Below are 23,618 nucleotides of genomic sequence, written 5' to 3'. Positions count from 1 at the left end.
ATTGTTTTGTTTGGTAGGGCTGAGTGTGGGTTCTAGCAAAGAAGTCTGCTGGTTCCCTCCAGGTAAAAGTAGGGAAGCAAATAAGAACTACAGGACAATTACAGATGTTTATTAAAGTTATACCATATGCCTGGCACTGTGTTAAACTCTCTACTTTGTATTATTTCATTTAGCTTTAATCCTCTCAGCAACACAGAAGGAAAGTCCTATTATTACCACTATTTTACAAATGATGCAAATGAGAGGCAGATAGACTCAAAAACTTACCCAAAATCATACAGGGAGTAAGTGGCAGAGCTGGGGTATTCTGAGCCCAGAGGCTGCCCTCCCAGGCACTGTGTCTTTGTCATTATTGAAAGGTCCCCCAGGCACCAGAAGCTACAGTCCTGACCAAGGTCACCTTGCCAGCCCTGGAAAGGAGCCTGGGCTCCAGGTGAGGGACACCGGCTCTGTAGTATTCCTTATTCTTCCAAGAACCCCACAAACTTAGGGCCCTTTATGGCTCAAAGCGATCTGAAAGATAATCTACTCCCCTTCCCCATTCCATTTCACCATGAGGTCACTGAGGTCCAGAAATTAGAAAATAGCCTGTCCAAGGCCAAAAGCAAGAGCAGTGCCTTCAGGACCATCTTTCCTCACATCTCCACTGCCACCTCCACCACCCTCTTCCACCAGGGACTGCCAATCACAGCACATGTTCATTCAATGGTACTTCTCCTACACCCACCTCTCTCATCGAAACACCCATCCAGCATTCCAACACTACAGGTTTCTGCTAGTTGAACCCTATTATATTGAAAACTGAAAAAATCCTAGTGTCCAAGTAGGAAAGCCTCAAAAACATAATCTTATCCATTTCCCTCATTTAAAGATGGGAAATAGTGTCCGTAAGAAGAGAAGGGACTTCATAGTGTCCATGAACCTCAAGGAGTGTGCAGGTTTGCAGTAAAGGAAGAAAACAAATCAGAACCTCTTCTTATATTCATTTTTATGTTGAAATTGAGACGGAAATTAAGCTTTGCTACTACGTTATGTGCAGGCTGGCACTGGTTCCCGCCGTCTGATGTCAGGAGGTCACTTATTATCGAAAGTATGTGATAGATCCAGAAAGAAGGATGGAATTACTCAGCCCAGAGGAGTCAAAAGTGGGCTACCTCTTGCTTGCTTGGTTTTAGAGTATTCCAGCATATTTAAATTTGCATGATCCAGAATGTCACTAAGGTTGTTAATTTATAAAAGAAATAAGACTGCTAAATAGTGGAATATTTATACGACTTTCTAATGAGGTAGGAAGCAATCATGAAAATCTTGAGTGCCCCACTGAGATTAGCTGATTGTTTTATGAGAAAATATTTGAGTTGTTGAAATTAAAGTTAAGCTACTCATTTTTTTTTTGGGGGGGGGGTACATCAAGTTCAATCAACTGTTTTTATACACATATCCCCGTATTCTCTCCCTTCCTTGACTCCCCCCCCTCGAGTCCCCACCACCCTCCCTGCCCCAGTCCTCTAAGGCATCTTTCATCCTCGAGTTGGACTCCCTTTGTTATACAACAACTTCCCACTGACTATTTTACAGTTGGTAGTATATATATGTCTGTGCTACTCTCTCGCTTCGTCTCAGCTTCCCCTTCACCCCCCGCCCCCTCCCATACCTCGAGTTCTCCAGTCCATTCTCTGTATCTGCATCCTTATTCTTGTCACTGAGTTCATCAGTACCATTTTTAGATTCCGTATACGTGAGTTAGCATACAATATTTGTCCTTCTCTTTCTGACTTACTTCACTATGTATGACAGATTGTAGTTCTATCCACCTCATTACATATAGCTCCATCTCATCCCTTTTTATAGCTGAGTAATATTCCATTGTATATATATGCCACATCTTCTGTATCCATTCATTTGTTGATGGGCATTTAGGTTGCTTCCATGTCCTGGCTATTGTAAAGAGTGCTGCAATAAACATTATGGTACAAGTTTCTTTTGGGATTATGGTTTTCTTTGGGTATATGCCCAGGAGTGGGATGACTGGATCATATGGTAGTTCTATTTGTAGTTTTTGAAGGAACCTCCAAATTGTTTTCCATAGTGGCTGTACCAACTTACATTCCCACCAACAGTGCAGGAGAGTTCCCTTTTCTCCACACCCTCTCCAACATTTGTGGTTTCCAGACTTTGTGATGATGGCCATTCTGATTGGTGTGAGGTGATACCTCATTGTGGCTTTGACTTAAGCTACTCATTTTTTTAATTAAAAAAATTAGAAACTTCCAAGTTTGCTTTAAAAAACAACAACAACTTTTGCTATGGAGAGATCATTTTGAAAACAGATGTTGGAAATGTTTGCCCACTGCGTATTCTAAAACGGTGTCCTGAATAAAAACTCTACTTCCTAATCTGTCTGAAAATCTTTCAAATGAAGAATTTCGGTGCTTTTAACCCAGCTTTAAAAATAAACCAACTAACTGACATCTAAGGAGACAGACATTTACTGGCTGAATTTCAACCAAAACCTTTACACAATGGGGTGGATAGAATTTTAAGATGAACATCATGATTTACAAAGTGCATCCAATTATACCCTTCTTCTAGTTGGATCAACATATCTCCGGGTGGTATCTTTTTGATTTTGATAGTCAGTAAAAATTAAGTATCAAAATAAATTGAACTTGGACAAGAATTCATAAATATCAAAGTCTTAAGCCACTTTTTTTAAAAAAAAGCATAGTGAAGCATATTCAACCACACTGATCTCCCTAAAATATTAATAATACATAACTATTTTACATGCTGTATGAATAATATTTAACTGAGAGCAAAATGGGTTTTGTTTTTCTTTTTAAATGTTTTATTTCCACTCATACTTTTAAAATTTCTATTTGTTGTATGTTTTATAATATACCAAATATCTAGTACGGTAGCATTTGAATGTAATTTTAAAGTACACGTAACAGTATTTTACTGAGAAGGGAACTGATCCAGAAAGTTTCACGGCTTCTGGTCTTAAAGCTCACAGCTGGAGGTTTGGAAACCCAGGGCCCCGCAGCACTCCTGGCCTCCAGTCCTTCTTGCCAGAGTCAGAGAAGCTCAGATTCAGGTGCCAAGTTCCTGCCACGGCAGCGGGCAGATAAGAACAACTAAGCCATGTGAGCTCCCTGAATCCAGAGAAAACCCCAAGGGTCACCCTCCGGCCCTATCTCAAGCCTAACAGGCTACAAGCTATTTGAAAAGCCTCACAGAGTTTGAAATTTTATGCCAAACTGGTATCCAGTCATGTTAATTCTCTTCTTGAAAATCTTCAAAATTTCCCCTTGTCCAAAGTTTACAGACCAGGGGCATTTCCCCCATTTTCCACTGGGTATCCCTTACAAAATATGGAATAAATCTTACAAGAGGAAATTGGTTCAAGACTTTGGGGTACCTTAACCTAATGGAAGTATAGGTAACCATTAAAATAATTAGGGAGATATATAATTATTGATACGATATAGAATTATGACCATGATGTATCATAAAGCAAAAAAAGCATATGTACAGGATATGTACAAAGCATGTATGCCAAATAGCTCCTGTACACACACACACACACAATTCTAGCTATACTTGTCTCTGAGTGATAGGTTTAGTGGCAATTTATTTTTCTTATTACTCATCTGTATTTTTTTTTTCTATTACAAATGCATCACTTGTGTAAAAAACAAAAGTTGATTTTTTTTAAATTAAACTGATCCAAACATTTCACTGCACAGCCCCTAGTCAGGGTTTTACTTACAACAATAAGATTGACAACAACTACCCCTTACCATAGGAGAGTAGTTTTTAAAACCCTTTTTAGTCCATACCTCCTTCAACCTTTACAACACAGTGATATTCTCAAAGCACCATCTGAAATTCTCTCCCCTGCTCAGAACTCTTTCTAAGCCTATCCACTATTTCAGGTGAGAAAAAAGAAAGTCCAAAGTCATTTGTATGACATTCAGACCTTTGGTAATCAGGCCTCATCCTACCACCACAGCTTCATTTCCTTCTGCTTCTTACCACCATGTATTTTCTAGCCACTCTGTTCCTGAATTCACCACAGACTTTCCTGCCTTTTGCATGCTTTTCTCTCTAGAATGCCCCTTCTGTATGTTCTTCTTTCTAAACTCCTGTCAGTTTTTTAAACACAGCTAAGTGTTTCTCTATTGAGAAATCGTGGCTTAGGCATTTTACACTCTCTATCCTTATAGCCTGTTCTTTCATTTTTCTTTTATAACATGCTTTCCTGAGAGGACAGCAAACCTCTCAAGTGTAAAGGCCCTGTTTATTCAATTCTGAATTCCCAAAACTAAGCACAATTCCTGGCACATAAGAGGTACTCAATAACTAGCAGCTGCCTTAAGGAAAAGAAAGGCACCCCCTGCACAAGATATAGAGAAGAAAGATTGGATTAAGGTAGTCTTCCTAAGATACCTGGCCAGACTTGCTACTGGAAAGGAAAAGTGACAAGACAGACCCAAGAAGGAAAAAAAATCTGGCAGCTGCTATGTTTGCACTGTTGCATCCAATCAGGGTATACCTAAAGGTCTCAGCTGCTCAGATGGTCTCTGCCCTCTGATGACAAGTCAGGAATTGGATTATTTTCATATAAACCAAGACTTGGTGGGAGCTTTCCACGGTCCTGAAGCTGTTAAACGCTCATCTACACATTTCCCTGCACTCATCCAATAAGGAATTATTGATGTCCTTCTGTAACAGAATTGTTCTAGGCTCTAGGTTAGAAACACTGTAATCAACAAGATAAATAATAGTTCTGCCTTCTTGGAACTTACCTTCTAGTTGTAGACAAAGACACTGAAGACACAGAAAGGAAAAATGCGAGTATATACCCAATTCTGATAAAGGCTATGCAGAGAATTAGAATAAGGTAACATGGTAGATGAAAAAGTGGCTACTTTAGATTGGATAGTCAGGAAAAGGGCCTCTCTGAGGAAGTAATATTTGAAATGTGGTCTGGAGATAGAATCTGCCAGACAAACTAAGAGAAGTTCCAGGCAGATAAAACACCCTGGAGGAGAATGAGGTTGGTATGTTCAAAAAATAGAAACAAAGCCTGTATAGCTACAGCTTGATGAGGGAAGGAAACAAGATCAGAGAGAAAAGAAGAGACATAATCAAAATAGGATTTCTTATGCTAGGGTAAGAGATTTCATTTCTTTACAAATGTGATGAGATAACACTGCCAACAAGGACTTTCCAGGCAGGGCCTACAGATCGATTGAGGGCCTTGATCCTCCTTTAGACTAACCCTGAACCTTAATCCTTGGGAATAGCCAACCTTGTGATTTCTCTAGTTATAGCTTAATCCCTAAGACCAGACTATCTAAAACTGGGCTTAAGTAATCAAGCCAGAAAGAAAACGTGTAAGGAGTACCCACAGGTGAGAGTAGATCATTTACACATTTATGAGAGACAAACATAAAACCCAGAAGAGTCCAATGGAAAGTTGATAATCAGACCACTAGAACATAAGCTTCACGAAGTCAGGAATCTTTTCGTTCACATTTATTACTAGATCTCCTGTATCCACCATGGTGCCTGATCATATTAGGTGCACAATATATACCCAGAATAAACAAGTGGGAAAAAATGAGCAAAAGATGTGGTTGCCATGCGAATGTACCTCACATCTCTTCAACTACAGGAAGCACAATTCTTCAAGGGCACCTGCTAATGAAATCCACCAAATTTCTCTACCACTGCTCCCAACCAACAACTGAGTGTGGCAAGAATCTTATGGCCACCTATTTCTGGAGATAGCCTGCTGAGCTCACCTTTGACTACCCATTGGCCTATGATGCTTCCAGCAAGTCTCCCTTCCCTCTTTCCCGCATTAGGAGTCAGTTTTGTGCTCCAATCTGACAGCTCTCCCAGACTCTCCTGCCTCCCTCCCCATTTTTTCTCCCAGTTGTCTCCCCTAATGAGATCCTTGGACATTTAATCCCACCTTGGCTTCTGCTTCTTGGAAGACCCAGACTAATGAGAAAGATGTAGATACTAACAGCATCTCTTGCTGCTATGGGGTTATCTATTTATATACTTTCTCCCAAGGCAGGAATTAAGCAACTCTGAATCCAAAGGAGAGGACAGGCAAATAACTGCTTCAAAACAGAAAAGGAAATTAAGAGGAGAAGTTGGAGGAAGATTCTGGAAAATTTCCTCCTATTTCTCACTGTATTGGAGCTACTTCATATTACATGTTTAAAACCCTAGTAAATTCAATTTTAAACATCTTAAAAATTAGTTCCTCTATCACTATAATTTTCACAACTCAAAGTGTTTGAGCAGGAAGCACTTTCTCATCTAGTCCCTTGGATTGCAATTGGTTGATAAAGGAATCAGTGATTGTAGATTATAAAATTTGTGCTGTACTTTAAGAGATGCAAATCTCTTATGCATCTTTGAACAAAATTTATTCTCCCCACAACCATGTAAATTAAGTAGAGTAAGGGATGTTATCCCCATTCCACAAGTAAGGACACTGACATTTAAGAATGCAAAGTAGTCCCTTAGTAATCTACAGAATACAGAGTACCCAGACCTCAGTCTTTTGGCTAGGAGCACATCATGCTACCTGTCATAGCTAGTCCACGGAGTAAACACTTTTTTTCCCTCCCAGCTACCATTCTGCTTTCTGCTGATAAGAGTGTCTCTCCTCCATTTTCAGGTCATGTGTTAATTATAGGATGAATTCTATTACACCTCTAGAGGTGAACATGTGATCCAAAATAGGCCAATCATAACACTGAATCTCCCATGGATAGGCATATAACTCAAATACTGAAACCCACCTGAAATCCCTACTGAATCCATTGGGTAAAAGGTATTTTCACATGGATTGCTAAGCTGGCAGGCTATAAACCATATTACCATCACATGGAAAATCCCTGCCTGGGTGAAGCAATACAGTAAAAATCAGGGCTGAGAGGTAGCAAAACATGAATTCCCAGTGATTTCATTTGCTCACCTGGATCCAGGTATGCCTGAAGCCACGTATTCTTGACTTCACAGTAGTCAGAGCCAATAAATGTCCCTTTAAAATAGATAGCTTGAGTTGTGTTTCAGTCAATTAACAAAATCTTGACAAACTGAATCAATATGATATAAAAGATTTATGCACCCCAGTGTTCACTGCAGCACTATTAACAATAGCCAGGGCATGGAAGCAACCTAAATGTCCATCAGCAGAGAAATGGATAAAGAAGGTGTGGTACATATATATAATGGAATATTACTCAGTAGTAAAAAGGAACAAAATAATGCCATTTGCAGCAATATGGATGGACCTAGAGATTGTCATACTTAGTGAAGTAAGTCAGACACAGAAAGACAAATATCATATGATACCACTTATATGTGGAATCTAAAAAAAAGGGAGGGTACAAATAAACTTATTTACAAAACAGAATTAGAGTCATGGATGTAGAAAACAAACTTGTGGTTACCAGGGGATGAGGGTGGGGGGGGGCCCAGATAAAATGGGAGATTGGGACTTACATATACACACTACTGTATATAAAATAGATAACTAATAAAAACCTGCTGTATAGCACACGGAACTCTACTCAATACTCAGTAATGGCCTACTTGGGAAAAGAATCTTAAAAAAAAAATTAAAAGAGCAGATATATGTACGTGTATGACTGATTCACTTTGCCATACACCTGAAACTAACACAACATTGTAAATCAACTCCAATAAATTGTACTCCAATAAAAATTTTAAAAAATAAGTTGCAAGGATATATTGTACAACACAAGGAATATAGCCAATATTTTATAATAACTATAAACAGAGAGTAATCTTTAAAAAATGTGAATCACTATATTGGACACATGTAACATATAATATTGTACATCAACCATACTTCAATAAGAAATTTAAATTTAAAAAATGCAGTGATAGCAATTACCTCAGAAAGGAAAAAATTAGTAACAGTAAACAATTTTTATGACTTAAATATAAAATGTCATGTGGCTTCATGCAAACTAATGCCCTTATAATTCATTTTTATTTCCTGCTTTCGCCAATGAGCAGAGAATACAACTGAAATCAAGCATTTTTCCTCGTACTTCAAAAAGCCGCTTGGATAATTCTCTGAACATGTGAATGGCTGCAGCAGAAAGAAGAAAACACAGTATCTTTAATTCCATGAGCTTTAGATTTGGAGGTGAGGGGTAGTTGGTCACTGAAGTAAAGAGATGAAAAGTGGGAATAAGTGTCTGTCTATAAGGTTCTCAGAGGAAAAAGAGGAGAGACTTTAGATTACTACTAGATAATGTTAGAATTTACAGGTAGTCTCACCCCAGCACTCTCCATGCTCCTTGCTCTGTTTTTCTATGTAGCACTTGTCATGTGACACACAATATGTTATAAACACTAATTCCCTACCACCCCTATCAAGAACATGGTCTCCATGTGGGTGGTGACTATGCCTGTTTTGTTCGTTGCTCTGTATCTAGTTCCTGGAATGATGTTGGCGCGTGGTGGGTACAAATAGATATTGATTAAATATTTGTTGAAAGGTGTTTGCATTTCTACTACTGTTGTTCTAAATTATGTATTATAACAACATTAAAATATTCTAGCAATGCCATTGATGATCATGTTCAACTATTTAAATAGGGAGTTCTATATTCATACAAAAAGCAGAAATGTATAAGTCACATCTCCATTGACCATACAAATTGGAACCATGGTTGATTGAACCATGAATCACGGCAGCATTGCCTTTGCTATCAAAGAAACTAAGAAGGAACAAATAGGCTGTAGAATTGTGCTAACACATTAACCACCAGCCACATGTGGCTACTGAGCACTTGAAATGTGGCAAATCTGAAGTGAGATGCACTGTAAGTATAAAAAACTACACAGGAGTTCAAAACCTGAGGGGGAAAAAAACAATCTCATTGATAATTTTTAATTGGATTTTATATTGAAATTATATTTTTGATATATTTGGGTCAAATAAAACATATTTTTAATTAATTTCTCCTGCTTCTTTCCTTTTCCTGTCTTCAACGTGGCTACCAGAAAATTGAAAATGTGTATCTCACATTTCTGGCTTATGGTTCACATGCCAGAAAATTGAAAATCTGTGGCTTGAATTTGTGGCTCATCTCCTACTTCTGTTGGCAAGATCACTACAGGGTGAAAGCTTTGCACACTCAGGTCTGGAAAGTTGAATGATGGACCCCTGAAGTCCCTTTCTCTTCTCTGGCTTGATCATTCCAAGAAGCATCAAGAGTCATTGTGATAATAAAAACTTTCTCTTGGCTACATTCTTTTTTTTCTCGAGCCAACTGTTTAAAGTCTTCACAAAGTGATACTTTTTTTTATGCCAAGGATTTTCAGTAGTGGAACTCTTGACAAAGCAAATGCTGCAGAGGGTAGCCACAACATGCCCTGTGTACATGACATTTGTGACTCATTCATTTTTATGCCAGAGATGGTTTGATATCTCTCTTTCAAAAAAAAAAAATTCCACCTCAATTCAGCAAACTTGAAAACACTGGCTTCTCTCAATCCTTACTCTCTTTCTACAAGGTAGTTCATAATGTTCTCTTCCTGGGATTCCTATTTCATTTTCCATCAGCTTCATGAGTTTTCTCATCTGGTTGTATTAACAGAAAGCCTTTATTGTTGCTTAACTCCTTTTGCTGTCTGTTTGTTTCATGTCTCATGTCCTGGAGTGGGATTACATTAGAGTTCACATCGCCTGTCTCTCTAACCCAGCAATGGTCTCAGAGACAAGGCCTTCTTATTCTTTGCTTCAGTCCTGGTTCTCAGTAGATAATAGCTGGAATGCATGAATGAATCCACCTAAACCCCCAGGAATACTATCGACATCATTCAGCTGATTCTCAAAACCAAAAGAAACCCAGAGGAACTGCCCTGATTTCCCACAATTCAAGGTTTAGATGCTACCCATGACCCTTCCCTGCTTTATCATGCCAAGTCCACTGGCTAGATTTGATTATAAAAGGACTGGGAGGCAGGGAGATTAAATAGTGTGACCCTCAGACTAGGCACTTCAGAATCACCCAGGGTCTTGGTAAAAACACAGATCACCCTACAGTGTGAGAACCAGGGGAAAGGATAACCAAAGGTCTGGAAGGGGAAGCATAGGGAGAATACTGTAGGGGAGCAAAACTTGCCACCCCAAAATATCTCTTTGGCATGCGGGTTATTTCAAGCTGAAAACAATCAAGGCCCAAAGGACTCAGGAAGAATCTGTGACCTTCCTCCAACTGCCGAAAAGAATGTAGACAGAGGACCTGTTCCAGGAAGGGAGCCATCACCATAGGTAATTATAGAGTGAACTCTGTGTAGACAGGGAAGAAGCTAGCAGAGTCGTTTGTTAAAATTCCTTTCTGTGTCCCATTGCCTCTGCATGGCCCAGCAAACATCTGTATACCAAACATTTGCTTCTCCATCTCCATGTATAATAAACTTCCTTCCTCCTGTACCAAGTCCCAAACCCCTACCCCTAACATCCTCTTCAGTCTTTAGCTGAAGATCATACTTAAGGTAAGGGCTTCGGCCATTTGGGTGACTTGCTCAGTTTTCCCGGGTCTCTCCCGTATGTACATGTTATTAAACTTTTGTTCGATTTTCTTCTGTTAATCTCATGTCAGTTTGACTCTTAGACCAGCCAGAAGAACATAGAAGGGGAGAGGAAAATTTCTTCCTCCGCAACAAGACTAAGGGAGAAGCAGACAAAAGGGCAGGCATGAGCCTTCCCAGAGGGTGATATAACTTGTGGGCTGCACCCCCATTTCCATATCACTGTGTAAATTTCCCACCTCCAGTGTTTTTCTTTAGAACACATTGCACATTGTACAACACTCATGAGCACACTGTCTCCTAATGGGTCTTTGCCAAAGAGAACCAGAGCTTTGTGCCAACAGTTGTGGAAAATAAATAAGAGCAGACCATGGCTACAGAGAAGGGGCTATGGGTTCTTGTTAAAAGAAGAGGAAAATAATAAAGGGAAATAACAAGGACCAAGAATCATAATCTTGGGCATAAAGACACTTGGGAACAGCAGCCAAGCTGAAACTCATAAATATACATATGAATCCAAAGAGAGGAAATAAAAGAAAATAAAAAAGAAACGGGCTTTAAGGAAGAGCATAGAGGCACAGAGTGAAGGAAAAAGAAAAAAATGCTCAGCTTACTTGTAAGAAATTGATCTGTATTTTGGGGTCTGGAGTGGGAACAACAGCTGTGGCTGAGAATTTGGAGTCACGAGCAGATTTAATTTTGGAGGCCCTGGGGCTTCTGTGGACAGATTCCCTCTGAACCTTGCAAAGACAGCGATCACACCTCCTGCAGGCTTATTCCTCTCAACACCTGGTGCAAGGAGGGTTAGATTGGGGACTGTATTAGGGTTCTCCAGAGAAAATAACTAATAGAAGATTGGCTAGATATATAGATAGATAGATGGATAGATAGATAGAGGCATATTGCAAGGAATTGCTTCACATGATTATAGATATTGAAAAGCCCCAAGGTCTCCAGGGTGAGTGGACAAGCTCAGACCCGGGAAATGCAGTGGTGTCAATTCCAGTCCAAAAACTAGCAGGCGGGGGAACTGGGAAGACTAGCAGGCGGGGGAACTGAAGCGGATGTTTCAGTTCATGTCTGAAGACAAGATAAGACTGATGTCCTGGCTCAAGGCAGTCAGGCAGTCAGGGGGCGTCTTTTGTTCCATTCAGACCCTCAACTGGTTGGATGAGGCCCACTCATATCTGGGAGGCCAACGTGCGTCACTCAGTCTACCAATTCAAATGTTGATCTCACCCAGAAATACCCTCAAACACCCTCAAAGATACACCCAGAATGTTTGACTAAATATCTGGCCATCCATTGGCCCAGTCAAGTTGACACATAAAATGAACCATCACCAAGGCTCTCTCCCAACCTGCTGCAAATGCACTCACCCTATAGCTCTAGCTTCAAACTGCAGCTCCAGCTACAACCCCAGAATTTCACTTTAGAACACTGGTATCATCAACTCCTGCCCAGAAGGAGCTGGTGGGCTTTGTAGAAATTCATCACAAATGTTAAACAAGGGGATCTGAACATCTCACTTACATAAACCACACCTCAGTAAAAAAAAGAAAGAAGTGTAATGAGGGCAATGCTGTTGCCACACTGGCTACAGTGAGACCTTGTACTTCTACAACTGTTAGAACAACTGCAGGCCCTGGACGGATGCCCAGCTGGAGAGTCTAGAGCCCCAAGCTGAGGAGCAGTGTGTCAGGAAGGTGGGATCCCCGAGACCACCCCCCAGGTTTGAACATTCACCAGGATGACTCATAGGATTCAGCATATAGTTGTACTCACAGCTAGAATTTATTACAGCGAAATTTATTATAAGATACAAAGCAACATGAGTGAAGGGGAAAGGCACGTGGGGTGAATTCCAGAGGAAACTAGGAACAAGTTTCCAAGAGTGCCCTCCCAGGGGAGTCACATAGGATGTGCTTAATTCCCCTGTAATAAACTGTGACAACGAGTGTGAAGTGTTGTCTACCAGGAAAGCTCTTTAGAGACTCTTCCCAGCAGCACCCAAGGTTTTTACTGGGGACTGCTCACGTTGGTACCCTCTGCCACCACATGCCAAAATTCCAGACTCCCACAAAAGCAACTGTAGGAGAGGAAGACATTGTTCTCTCTCCTTCTAGGTTCTTCTGGCTGGTCTAAGAGTTAAATTGACATGAAACAGATTAACAGGAGAAAATCGAACAAAAGCTTAATAATATGTGTACATGATAGAGACCCAGAAAACCTGAGTGACTTGCCAACATGGCCAGAGCCCTCACCTTAACTACCATCTTCAGCTAAAGACAAAAGAGGGTGTTGGAGGGTAGTGGTTTGGGACTTCTAAGGGAAAGGAAGACAATTCACATGGTGATGGAAAACATATACTTGGAAAATAAATGTTTGCTGGGCCATGCAGAGACAATGGGACACAGAGTGGACTCTGATCTCTAGGCCCTGCTGAGTTTCCCCCAGCACACTTGGCCCACATTCTTTGCAGATGGGCCTCTTCCCAGAAGAGCGCTTCTATCTAAATTCTTTTAGGCAGTTGGGGGAAGGTCAAAGTTTCTTCCTGAGTCTTTTGGGCCTTTTTTGTTTTCAGCTCAGAATAATCTGAATTCTAAAGGGATATTTTGGAGGGGCAAGATTTGCTCCCCTACACAAGGGTGCAGCACAAACCACATCATTTGTACAAACAGTTTAGGCACAGTGAGAGAATCAGTTAGGGAATGACGGGAACTTCCCAAAATCCAAGTTCTCAGGCACCAGCCAAGGGTCAGACTTTTCCGCAGACCTCTCTAAGAAAAGTATTCCTAAGCCTGCTATTTAAGCTTTATTTCTGCATAAGCAGCAAAGACTTCCCACACCAACCACTGGGTATATGATGAAAGTGAGGATAGAGAAAAGGCAGCCACTTCAGAAAAGGTGTAGGAAAAATGAAACTCAGCCACAGAAGGTTGCACCAAGCACTGGACTTTCTCCTGCCACAATATAAGGAGCTTGGAGACAGATGGCTGCCAGTGCAGAAGTCTCAGGAGGGTCAGAGAGTTGCCAGTCACGTTAGTGGTCACATAAGGAAGGTGACAGATCCCACCAACTCTCAGAGAATGTGGCCGCATAGCCAGAACACACAGACAGAGATCACGAGGTCCTCACTGAGCAACTGAGTACTTCTAGAGGTCCTACCCACACTAGAGATTCATTCCAGCAGAAATGCCAAGTTCTAAAAGCGCTCGTGGACCACCCGCAGTGGGTTGAGCAGAGCTGAGCCTCCCAGCATGGGTCAAGGAGATGGACAAAGATTGCAGGGTTATAACAGGGCCAAGGAACACAACTACCAAACAACTGCAATTGAATGGACTGATCTTCAGGATGTGACTATTGAATTATTCATTGCCCACAAGTCCTAATGATGCTAAATAGAGTAGAATTTGCTGCTACTAGAGCTTCTTTGTTGGCAGTAAAATATTCTCTTTTTTGTCACTCAGAAAATAAAATTAAAAACTCACCTGTAATTCAAGGAGCATTTACAGAAATAGCTTCGCTTTGTTTGGACATGAGGTTAGAACTACAAATAAGTATATGTTAGCAGAAAACTGTCCTTAAATCAACAAGATACAAGGACACCGTAGAGCATAGATCTTGGGCAGGGATGAGAAGGTATGTAATCTCTGGTGCCATGCAACCCCTCTTGCTCTAGGATTGAGGGTGTGTGTATTTAAAAGGTGATTGTTTTTATTTTTAAAAGCAATTGCTTGAAAATTCTTGCCATCATCTGAGAATAACCTCGGGGACAAAAAGAAAAATCTAAATACAAAAATGCCTTGGATGGCACTGATAGCTCTTCATCTCCGACTGAAGAGTTTTGCTATGCTTATGCCCCAGAGGTCTTTGCATTTTAGCTAAAAGAATGCTCCCTTTAAACACATAAACATCTTTTATAATCAAAAAAATCCTTCAGATACCAACCCCAGGGGAAAATTGAAAAGCAAGATGGGCCCATCTGTTAGCTTGATAGCAAAGGCTTGGAGCCTAGGAGGTTATAAATAATGTCTCTGAAGAGCATCTTACTCCCTGTCTCTGATTCTATTATACTGATAATCATCTATTAGCAATTTGCTTTTGAAAAGAGTAAAAAGTTGAATGTCTGCAGTCAAGGGGAGCCACCATCTCTGTTAGGTTAGACAGGAACTAGGGAATTGCCAAGAAGAGAAAAAATTTCTGCCTCCATCTATGAATGATAAAGGAGTCTGTCCAGAGATGTAATCATCCAATACATAGTTCTGTGTCCTGTACTCACGGGAAAGATGCTCTCAAAGCTTTTATCATTGCAGGTGTCTTGTGTCTTCCTCCAACTTCCTTATCACTAACAAGTGGTAGAAATAGTTTTATTTGGTATTTACCTTTGGGGGGAAATCTTGTTATGTTAAAATGCACTTGGCGATTCTATCTACCATAAATCTGAGTGTAAAAACACAGAACCATGGAGGAAGGAAACTAGATTGTGTTCCTGCTGGAAATCAGTGGGTGGGTGCAGAGACGCTGATCAAGTTATCTTCATCTTTCAACCAGGCTGGGGGATGACAGTTTTTCCCATCACCCTCTTGGTTCCCAAACCATATTAGACATCTTCCTGGCTGTCTGTAATTTCTCCCCCGCACCAGATTTCTGAGTTGCTTTAGAGACAAAATGAAGCAAGCCTAGCATACTCTCACTTTATAGAATGACTATGGCCAGAAATCTATTAGGTTTCTTGTGGAAAAAAAACTTCCAGGGTAGGAGTTAGAATACAATATAGGATAGTGTAGTGGTTATCCAAGTGCCCTGCCCCCCCCCCCCAACCACCCAACACCTCATGGTCTTTGAAGTGCTCCAAAGGAGACGAAAGGAAAATGAGAATGGTAGAGCTGGTCATTACCTCTACTTGAATCAGAGTCACTCTACCCTTATCTGTATGTGTGTACCCATATGCGTGTGTATAAATGTATCCTTCATATGACTGATTTGAAAAAAAAAAAAGACTCTTGCAAAAAATAATTTTAAAATTTATAAATCATTTATGGAGACGATGAAATAGTAGACTAGGAATCAAAAGATTAATTTCCTAAGCAGCCTCAGGCAAGTAACTTCACCTCGCTAAACCCTGTTACCCTGATCAGCTAAATAAAAGGAGTAGCCTTTCTGATGTCCAAGGTTCCCTCTAGCTCTGGAAGTTTATGATGCTTTGATGGAGGAGGGAGCAGTCAGAGGGAAGGAGTCAAACTGTCATGAGTATAGAGAACTCTCCCCAGAAATCAGAGCAGCCATCAACACCTTCAGAAAAAGTGAATTGCCTTTTCCTATAGTATATCAAATGTAATACTTGGCAAAATGCCACTGCAAGCCATGTCTGAGTCACCAGACAATTTCTGAGACAGCTGCTGGGCTAGGGGAAACAGTAGTCCAAGCCTTGCATTAAATGTAATGGCTTTTCTTCCCTGGAGACTTTTCCCCTCATTTCCATGCCCCTCCCCATATTATTGTGCCCAGCACTAGTCCACCTGTGAACAAGAAAATCCCACATCACACTGGAACACTCAGAGGGACTATGGGCTGAGATTAGAGATCGATTGGCAGCCAACCCTCTAGAAATGGTCAGCCTATCAGCAAATCATGAATGGGGCCAAAGTATCTTCAGCCCGCCTAGCCAGAAAGTTCCACATTCTGGAACTTTTCCCTCTTGAACCCTTCAAGCACCAGGCATCAATCTGACAACTGTGTGAGGCTATGCTAGAAGCCAAGTTTACAGAGATGAGTAAGTCATGGTCCCCACCTTGAGGAGCCCCTGGTCTATAGGTACTCACATACAGTGCTGAGAACTCTGATAGGCGAGGGCAGGGATGTCTTAGGCATCACTCTCTACCCAGTGTCTAGCAAAATACGTGATACTCAATGAATAGTAGGTACTCAGTAAAGGTTTGTAGGATAACTAAATGAACCTAAGAGAATGTAGGGGGAGAGTAATTAATTTTGACTGGTTATCGGTGGGAGAGAAAGCACCTGGAACTATATTACTTATTTATTGAAAGACTCTGATAAGGTATGAAATGCCTGATGAGACTTGTTGCTGTTCTTTCTAAGCAGATATTCATCTTTTCAGGATGCAGGTAGGAAATTTTAAGCCAAAGGAATAAATCTCTAGTGGTAATAGTACAGACACAACTGAGTGGGGTTTCTGAGGGTTGGTTTGTTTAGTTTTTAGGGTAGAAAGGGAACACTGAAATGTTTAGCCCAAGTTCTAATATTTACCCCATGGATCTATCCTTGTTTGCATTGCCCTCAGCCCTATCTTCCAGGAATATGCACCCACAGTAATAAATGATTTATAAGTTAATGCCCCAACACATTCGTTTATTGAGAGGTGCCAAAGCAGCAGAACCTCAAAAATATGATTAATCAATTTCAATTTACTCAAACCTTCCTCTCCAAGGATAATTAAGGGTGTTGGAGTTAGAATTACAGATAAAATACTGGATATTCAGTTAAATAATAATTTCAAACAAACAATGAATACTCTTTTGTTCATGTCCTAAATATTGTATACGACATGCATAACCTCACAGAAAAGCTAAGTCTACCAATCCCAGTTGGAGGGAGAGTAATTAAACACAGTGGAGAGCTGTGTCCTTAATAAAAGTTGCCATTAATTCCAATGCTAATGTGTTAATTATTCCACACTTTCCCATATAGTCCCATATCCTTGGAATTTCATTAGTCCTACAAACATTTCTCTCTTTGGGATATTCCTGTGAAATCCTTGACTAAAATGGAGTGCGTCCAGATAGAAGGTTCTAAGGGGAAAACTCAGTAGAGTTTAGTTAATAAAGACAGCCTGTTCCATACAGCCCACGGCCTGGCCCATGATAGTAACTGTGGACCCCTTCATGGTGTCTGCAAATTCTCCAAGGTCCCCTTAACTACTCCTCAGGCCACAGGCCCCCACAAGCTGTGCTTCTACAACATGGTCCTGTCCCCAAGTCACAGCTGCTTGGCCCTTTCCTTCTGAAAATTTGGAAATGAGACTGAGAGATTCTAGGCTAGTCTCTTGAATAGAGGAGATACAAACTCAGAAGCTGTTCCGTGACTATAATCTGGCATCCCTCTGGTCCAAGAAGAAGAGGAAACTGGTCTTCAGGGTTAATAACAAATTATAGACAAAAGCAGACATTCAGAAAGGAAAAGAAGTCCAGAGACCAAAGAGTCTCATCATCTTCATTCCGCCTCCTAAAGTCCAGCAACATCTGGATTTCCATGAAAACAACCCACAGCCTTACAATAAGCTCCACCCTTTCATTTGATCTAGTTCAAGTCAGTTTCTATTATGGACAGAGTTCTAGCTAATAACTGTAATTAATTCCTTTTTTTAACCTGTCTCTTTTCACAGGGGACTGCAGGCACCCATGAATAAGGAATGGATGGTCAGATGGATAGAGGGTAAGCAAACAGATTTCCTCCTAAGACGGCAGTCCCTGATGGGCAAAGCAGCTCAAAATATATCAATGGCACACCTAGTCAGATTCGGGGTCTCTTTTAAGTGCAGGGATACAGCAGTCAGTAGGTGACCAAAGAGCTGCCATCTTAGAACTGTTTGTGTACACACATATACATGTATGCACACACATGAGCACATGAACACACACACACACACATGTGCTCCCACATGCATGCACACACACACACACACAAGGTGGCAGTAATCCAGACCCAGATGATGCTGAAAAAAGAAGGACAGCCAAGTTCAAATCCAAGGTATGACTCAAAGGAAGAAACTGAAGAAGTTGACCCACTGAATATATTAAATAAAGAAACACAAATAAAAAGATTATTTTCATGTCCTTTGTCCAGGAGAATGGAGGTGCCACTTTTAAAAAAAAAAAGCAACTAGAAAACAGAAAATGTTGACACTAATCTCCTGTTAAGCCCCACGTACAGCACAACTGTTTCTATTGTTATCTCCAAACTATCAGCCTTCCTCCATCTTTCAACAAAACCATGTTCTCCCCAGATTTCAAAAAGGTAATTCAAAAACTACCTCCTCAGATTTAATCAGAAAATCAGAAAAAAGAAAATATTCATAGGGATAAAAACTGATAGAATCAACTATTTAAAAAGAAAAATAAATGGAGTTCATAGGAAATGATAAATATCTCAGTATAAGCATCCCAAAAGAAACCACATATAGACAAGAAAATATAAAATAGCTACTTGGTGAATTAAAAGTCTCTTGAGCTCTCTAATAACAAAAAATACATAAATGAAAATAAGAAACATTTTTCACCTATCCATATTGGCAAAGTTGTAAAAGAACAGTAGCTCAGCATTGATGATATAGTGGGAAAAACACTGTGGTGAACAGAAGTGAGGATTCATAACACTTCATAGAGAGCAGTTTGGTCATACATATCAAAACACAAATATGTTCACCCTGTGACCCAGCAATTCCACTTCTTAGAATTATTCCTCAGGAAATAGGAAGACAGTAGCACATAGTTATAACTACAGTATATTCACTATAGATATGTTTACAATAAAAAAAAGAAGTTTTCAACAATATGTTAATTTGGAGATTGATCAAATACACAAGGTATCTATCTGTACAATGAAATACTACCCAAATAGTAAATATGATAATGCAGGTCTTAATAGAATTCTAGCATGGAAGAGACGTCTACAATCTGCTACATGAAACAAAGCAGTTACAAAGTAGCTTGGAAATTGCAGTCCCACTTTTCTCACTTTTGACATAGATTCCTATTTATATGCATATATATAATTAGGAAAAAAATCTGTGAGGATATTCACAACAACATCAACAGTGCTTATCTTTGGATGGTTGGATGATGACTGCTATTTGCTTTCTCTTTTAAAAATGTATCTTCACTTTCCAATTTTTTTCAAAGAGAAATCTTATCAGAAAAAATAGCTATTAAACATTATTACTATATAAAGAACTCACTCAGTAATAAGAAAATACCATAATTCCAATAGAAATAATTGGCCAAAGGATATCAGTGAGCAATTCATAAAAGAAGTTTAAATAACATACAAACATATGGAAAAATATTCAGCTTTACAAGTAATCAAAGAGATGAAAATTAAAATGTTTATACCTTTCAATTTAGCAAAGTTTTTTTTTCCTTATTTAGAATATACAGTGCAGGCAACAGGCATTTAAACAACACTGTTAATGGACATATAAAGTGATACCATCTTTTTGGAAAGCAATTTTGCAATATTTTTCAAAAGTCATTAATTCTTTAATTTATTCATAAACTTTGATGCAATATTTCTACTTTGGGTAGTATTTAAAACAACTCTAAGTTAATGCTTACCATCCATTCATCCACATGCAAAGCGTTTACCAAATCATTTATTATAAATAGAAAGTCTAAAACAAAATAAATATCTAGCAACCAGAGTATGGTTTGGTGTATTTTATAATATCCTGAGACATTAGATATTATATTTATGAAGAGTTCAGAATAATGCAAAAGCACTTACATTTTTAAAACATATAAATTTGAATATGTACATTTTACATATACAAGTTACATGTATAAAAACTAAGTAAAAGAAAACAAGAAAAACTAACAAACTAAAAATGTTTGTAAATAGATTACTCACAGAACTGTAGGTCACTATACTTTTTTTCTTCTTATACTTTACTGTATTTTCTAAATATTAAACCATTAAGATAAACTATTTTTATAATTGAATTTTTCCCCTAATTTTCTTTTCTAGGTTTGGTAGTTTTTCTACTCAGCACTTAAAAATTCATTGTGTCAAAAAAAAAAAAATTTAGTTTGTCAAACATAGTCACTCCCACCTTGTCATGTTGTTCCCTTGTCAAAAAACCTTCTCTGGTTTCTAATTGCCTAGGATACCAAGTTCACAGGCCACATTTGCATGACTTCCAAAGACTCAGTAAGCTGTCCCCAGCAATCTGAACTGCCTCATGTTTTACCCATCTCGTGATGGCACCCACATGATCATTCCTGACCACTGCTTCATTCCTAGCCTCAAAACTTGGTCCAGGCTCTCTCCCCACCTGGATGGCATCTCACCCATCAACTCTGCTTCTCTAAGAACTATCACTCCTTGTAAGGTTTAGACAAAGTCCCACTCCTTCAGGGAGCTTGCCATGATTATTCTGGCTGTTCTGATCTAATCTTTCTCTAATTCAGTCTATACTGCTTACAAGTCACATTGGCCCTTACCTTATACTGCCCTCTCTAGCTAATCGGGACGGCAATTTTTAGGTGGGCTGTGTATTGGCAGGAAGAGACTCCACACACTGACACACACTGAAAATTTCTGGGTATTTGCTAAAACAAATCAGAAACCTAAACCAAAGCGAGGTGGTCATGCAGAGAAAACTCAATGCACCATCTCTCAGATGTGCCCCAAATCCCCTAGTAGGGGACCCTTAACTACCTATGACTTTCTCCACCAAAGCTAGGATCTTCCCTGACCTGAAGACTTAATTTTATTTTTTGTTATATAAGTTTTATTGAAATATAACATACATATACACAAAAGTGCACGAATCATAAGTGTACACAAGACACATTTTCACAAAGGGTAACCCCACATAACCCATATAATTAAACACCCAGGTCAAGAAACAGAAAGCCCTCCTCTGCCTTGTGTCCCTTTCTGGTCATTATTACACCAAGAAAGGCCATCTTCTGGCTTCTGACACCATAAATTAGTCTTGCCTGTGAAAACATAAATAGCTGTATTCAAGTCTTTTTATACAACAGCCCCAAACTACCATTCAGGAAGAATTTATAATCTCTGCATGTATTGATTCCATGTGAGAAAATATTTCTAAATATCAGGCTCTCCTGGTCCTCGAAATAATCTCAGTATCTGTGAGACCCCCTTCTTCCCCCAGGAGGGAGAAAAGTAGGTTCCATGCTCAGAAAGCATAGCTCTTTCAAGCAGCCCAGGTAGCCACTGCCCTTTCCTTGGTTATTGGGTAATTTATAAACATAAATCTTCACCCCTGGTGAGATGGTAAGGGTAGGGGAATGGTAACCAGTGCTCACTGATCACTCATCGTAATCATGACTACCATCATATTAAGCATCATTGGTTTTGAGCCCCTCACGTGGGCCAAGAACATGGTATATATTATCTTATCCTCCTGACAATGCTGTGAGGTGGGTATATCACCTTCGCTTTTTCAGATACAGACACAGGGTCTCCAGATCACTATCTTACCCAAGTTTGCATATCTCAGAAGTAGCATGGACCAGACACAGAATCAGCCTCCAGAGCCTGTGATCTTCCCAGTACCCCGTAGGCCTCCCTATAAATCCCTCATATCCACTCTAATGTGTTAAAGACCATCTCAACCAAGAAATTCTTCCATCTGTCTAACCAAATTCCTTCAAGCTGCAGCTTCAGGCCCTCCTTTCCTCTTCTGTTTTTGGAGGAACTGGTCCCCAGACTTTAACTGTTCTTCTGCTAAGACTGTTAAATCACCCCTTGATCATCTTTTAGGCTGAATCATTCTAAGTCTTCCCAGGCCTGATTTTGGGGGCCATTAATCATTTCCATTCTCTTGACCCAAACACTCTTTTGATTCTCTGCAGCCCTCTGACATATTTACTCCATTTTGAAAGTTTCTTAAAACTGTCTAGGTTTTGGGGTGGAGGAGGGCATGACATATGGGGGTAGGAAATCTTTCCATCTGTCCAAATAGAATGTCTTATTCCTGAGGGAAGAGAGATTAGAAGAAAGCTCAGAGGGCTGGCGCCAGAGAAACAACGTAGAGAACAACAATAGATGAGTTCAAATGAAGATGAATCAGAAACAGGGGATTAAATTTCCCTGAGGTCTTCAATCTCACCAGGAAATGTGCTGGACAAAATAGATTTGGATTTGATTTATCAAATGCAGAATGATTTCTTCCTTTAAACAAAATTAGGCAAGATATTGAGTACCCTTCCAGACCACTTACTGTTGGAATTAAGCACCACAAAGCCAGCACTGCCCCCATGCCTGCCTGGGTCTTCCTGGAGGCAGCAGTTTCCAGAAAGGTAACTCATTTTAATCAGCACAGGAGGCAGCAGAGGTGTAGAAATAAGAATGCCACACTGGGAATCAGGAGACCTGGGTTCTAGCCTCGGATCTTCCAGTAACAAGTGGATGACCCTGGCAAGTCCCTTCATATCCCTGAGCCTCAATTTCCCTAAATTTAAATCCAAAGGCTTTAGACTAGCTAATCTCAAGCATCCTTTCCAGGTCTCATACTTCATAATTCTCTGTTGAATATCAGCAGTTTCCAAAGTGGGGTCCACCAAACACTGATCCTATAAGATGCTCAGTGAAAAGATAGCTAAGTGGTCCCCTAGGTTTGGTAAATGCTATCTACTAATTCCCCTTTAGAAATTCAGAGTGGATATTAGCACATTAAAGATTCTGTGACTACTATATATAAAATAGATAACTTATAAAAACCTGCTGTATAGCACAGGGAACTCTACTCAATACTCCATAATGGCCTATACAGGAAAAGAAACTTAAAAAAAAAAAAAAGAGTGGATATATGTATATGTATAACTGATTCACTTTGCCATACACCTGAAACTAACACAACATTGTAAATCAACTATACTTCAATAAAAATTAAAAGATTCTGTGAAAATCTAATGTAAAAGAAAAAACAAAATATGCTTAACTCAACCCAACAGTTCCCTGATCTTACACCACAGAACTTCTTTAGGTACTACCTGTGACCCTATGGAATGTATTCTAGGAAACACTGACATGTAAAATTTTATACCTCCTCCCTCCTTACCTCCAGGGTTTGATCCTCATATGTGCCTATCTTGCCCAGTCATGACAGGACATGGAGAGCCCCATGGGGAGCTGGAGGCTCTGAGCACTCGTGTCCTGAAAGGAGCACATTGGCAGCATGCAGTCAGCCCTGGGATAGTCGTGTGTTCGCAAACAGAACCAGGGCTAAAATAGCAGGAAAATTA

General features: G+C 39.8%; 1 long non-coding RNA gene across 2 annotated transcripts in view; it reads right to left on the bottom strand.

The window, feature by feature from the left end:
* LOC130850897 (uncharacterized) overlaps window positions 1–23,618 on the bottom strand; it is a 48,193-nt gene that overhangs the window by 976 nt on the left and 23,599 nt on the right. The gene's annotated exons all lie outside the window — the stretch shown is intronic.

Source organism: Hippopotamus amphibius, chromosome 1 (genome assembly GCF_030028045.1).
Source record: "Hippopotamus amphibius kiboko isolate mHipAmp2 chromosome 1, mHipAmp2.hap2, whole genome shotgun sequence".
In the NCBI taxonomy this organism is placed as follows: Eukaryota; Metazoa; Chordata; class Mammalia; order Artiodactyla; family Hippopotamidae; genus Hippopotamus; species Hippopotamus amphibius.
The sequence above is the reverse complement of the archived record's forward strand: the minus strand, read 5'-3'. Positions and strand labels throughout refer to the sequence as shown.